This window comes from Pinus tabuliformis, chromosome 9 (genome assembly GCF_031772625.1).
Source record: "Pinus tabuliformis cultivar Carrire ecotype Pingquan chromosome 9, CPIR1, whole genome shotgun sequence".
NCBI classification, from domain to species: domain Eukaryota; kingdom Viridiplantae; phylum Streptophyta; class Pinopsida; order Pinales; family Pinaceae; genus Pinus; species Pinus tabuliformis.
This window is the reverse complement of record NC_142307.1, coordinates 142486977-142490830: the sequence shown is the minus strand read 5'-3', so window position 1 is coordinate 142490830 and position 3854 is coordinate 142486977.

Below are 3854 nucleotides of genomic sequence, written 5' to 3'. Positions count from 1 at the left end.
GTAAAGACCACTATCCAGTATTCACGAACTACTTTGCAGCAGGGGGGCCAATGCTGTTGAGACTAGAGGCATAGGCAGGACCAAGTATGGCACCTGTGCTATGGTGCGCAATCTGTCAGATAAAAGGAAAGCAGATGATGGATAATTTTCACTTGTTGCAGAAGTATACACAGACTCCCCAACGACTATTTTGTAATTTTTGTAGATCGGTGGGCCATGACGAGCGTACTTGTCGGAGCTACGAGTTAATGATGGATTGGCCCTCATATTGCCCTCATATTGCCCTCATATTGGCCCTCATATTGCCCTCGACCCAGTGGCAGGAATGGCGTGGGATGGATTTCAAGGGCGAGGTCGAGGAAAACGAGGAATGGGGCCAGGAAGGGGCCGCTGACAGTTAATTTGTTACAATTGTGGAGGACCAGGGCAATAGGATCACGATTGTACCAACCTGACAAGAGTATCATGTTCATATTGTGATCAGTTTGATCATGAAATGATATATTTTCCTATGCTGATCACATAGATGCACGAGAAAGGGGTACTCTAGCTTACTCCAACTCAAAATATTCAGATGATGAGGGCTGAACAGCGTGAGGAGGACCCAAATGTGAAAATAGTGCTCAGAAGTGGTGCGACCACAGGGGAAGATAAGGGGAAGTAGCCCGAGGAAGATACATGGGTTCGCAAGGCTCCTACAAAGGAACCTGAGTTTGACTTGGAATGCTCAAAGGAGATGTTCATGGAAGCTAAGAAGAGCTTCATGAAGGCCTCTACTTCAGGTAGTAGGGGTCAACCAGAGACAGGAATGGATCCTTCTATGCTTATTACCTTTCTGGAGACATGCATGAAACTGCTATAGGAGTTGATAAATAGGTGTGCAGGGTTAGGGGAACCGCACGTATTCCAAAAACTGGGGAAGCATGCATTGTGCACTGGGAGGGAAATGAGATTGACAATGCAGATTGGCGAGTATGAAATGGATCAGGTAATCCTAGACCTGGGTTTGGACGCGAATGTGTTACCAAAGCAAACATGGGAATGCATGGGTAGGTCCGCGTTACAGTGGTCCCCTATTCAATTATGAATGGCGAACCAACATAAGATTTTTCCCATGGGGAGATTGCAAGGGGTAACAGTTGATATCGAAGCTGACAGCACATATATGGACTTCGAAGTAATAAAGATTGTTGATGACAACAATCCTTATCCCGCATTGCTAGGAATAGATTGGGCCACCGATATGAATGGAGTCATCAATTTGAAGAAGCGGAAGATGATATTCAAGAAAAAGTTCCTGTGCGTAGTAGTTCCGTTAGACCCAGCCAATGGAGCGCGCTACACTGAACCCATGCACGACTATGGAAGCGACGATGAGATGGATTGTATCTACAAGATAAATTCACGAGATCAGGATTGGGTGAATCTGACTATAGATGGAAGGATCTCGTGGGAGCATGTAGGTTCCTGCACCTCAGATTCAGATGAAGAAGATGAAAATTGGCACAATCGGTTGAACGAAGTGACAACGCTGAATTGCAACATGATGACTAGATCACTGTGTTGTGTAACAACCCAAGCTCGAGATCTACCAATATATGATGGATTGACAGCGGTGGATGAATTCTTGAGCAAATTTGAGAGCGCAGTATCGGAACAACAACGATTCAATGCGTTGAAGTGGGCGCTGTGTGCAACACCTGCGTGTTGGTGGGGAACACATCAAGGAAATTTTGAAAACTGGCGTGGGTGCAGGAGGATGATGTGGATACGATTTGGGAAACCAGAACTATGGATAGTAGATAAATACGATGGACGTGATGACCCGCGCATGCACCTCGCAAAATGGACCAAGGCATAGGGAGAAGAGCCACAGCCTGAATGGGTACACTTATTCTACCATAGCCTGGATGTCATACCCATGAATTGGTATACCGAGACGGAACTCCGACATGGTACGGGTGAATGGGATGTCTGAAGACCGATGGTCGGATACTGTTGATGACGCGCTGCAATCCGTAAAAGTTGCCATCTTCAAAATACCACAGGAACCATGAGAAGCAATTCAACTAGAATGGGAAACCCATTTAAGAAGTGCCCTAGAATGATATAATGTACAAGTAGAAGAGGATGATGACAACCCCCAAAATATTAATATTCCAGAAATTGAAGGGTGTCATGAAGTTCGAGGACCATCAATTGAGGATCCCGACATTACTACGCCGCTCAAAACAAAGTAGGTAAACATTGGTAAAGACGTGGAGCCAAAGTACGCAACGCTTGGGGACTATTGGGACGATGCTATGGTAGATAAGGTCACTGAGTTACTCCGCAAATATCAATATTTGTTCCTAACCAAAATCATGGACTTAAAGGGGATCATTGGCGACTTAGGGATGATGAAGATCACTCTGAAACTGGACGCGAAGCCAGTTAAGCAACGACCTTACCATTTGAATCTAAAGTATAAAGAAAAGGTCCACAAAGAATTAGACAAAATGCTTGCAGCCAGAATTATTGAACCAGTGGAAGAATCTGACTAGGTGAGTCCTATGGTAGTACAGGAGAAAAAACAGAAGGGCAAAATTAGAATCTGCGTGGACCTCAGGAAGCTTAACGATGCCTGTGTTCACGATCCATTCCCAACATCGTTTACAGATGTAGTATTGGATAATGTTGGTGGATAGGAAGCCTACTCATTCACATATGGCTTCTCAGGGTACCATCAGATCAAGATCGTGCCGGAAGATAGGAGCAAGACAATTCGCAACTGAACGGGGTTGCTTTCAATACACCGTTATGCCCTTTGGACTCAAGAACGCGCTAGTAATATTTTCTTGCGTAGTGGTGGCCGCATTCAAGGAATACATCCACAAGTTCTTGGAGGTCTATCTGGACGGTTGAACTGTATTTGGGTTAGTTAAACACCATATAGCGAGCTTATGTTTGATGCTGGATACTTGCCGATGACACCAGATTGAGTTGAATCTTAAAAAGTGTACTTTCCTCGTCCCCTTTGGAAATCTACTCAGCCATGTGGTTTGCAAACAAGGCTTGATGATGGACCCTACGAAGATTTCCATTATACTCAATCTGGAAGCACTGCGAACTGTCAAACAACTACGTGCCACTTTGGGGCACACTGGTTACTATAGAAAGTTTATTAAGAGCTATGCATAAATAACAACACTAATGGAACAATTATTGAAAAAGGATGCTACATATTGTTGGAATGATGATTGTAAGAAAATTTTGGAGGTTATCAAGGAAAAAATGGCATTTGCTCCCATCTTGGTCTTCCCAAAATGGAACATCGAATTTCATGTACATGTTGATGCGTCGTGTATTACGCTGGGTGCTGTACTTATGCAGGAAGGCATGGAAGGTGTGGATCACCCAATCGCGTTCGCGAGTCGGCGACTGTCCAAAGCCGAAAGGAACTATTCTACTACTGAGCGCGAAGGCTTGGGTATGGTATGTGTGATCTAGAAATACTGCCACTATTTACTTGGTGGGCACTTCAAGATGTATATTGATCATTCCGCGTTGAAATACCTAGTGAACAAGCCTATGTTGGGGGGGCGCATATGCAGATGGTTGTTGTTGTTTCAAGAATATGACTTTGAGGTCATCATAAAGCTGAGACACCTAAATGCAGGACCAGATCACCTATCATGAATTGAGACCGGTGAGGAGCCAACAAATTTGGAGGAAGAACTAGCTAATGCACAACGCATTGCAGTGCATGTCGCGGGCAACCACTTTGAAGATATAATCCATTTCTTAACCATAGGGACTGCACCGCAAAAATATTCAATCCAGCGGAAGAAGGAACTGGTGGTACGTCGACGGAC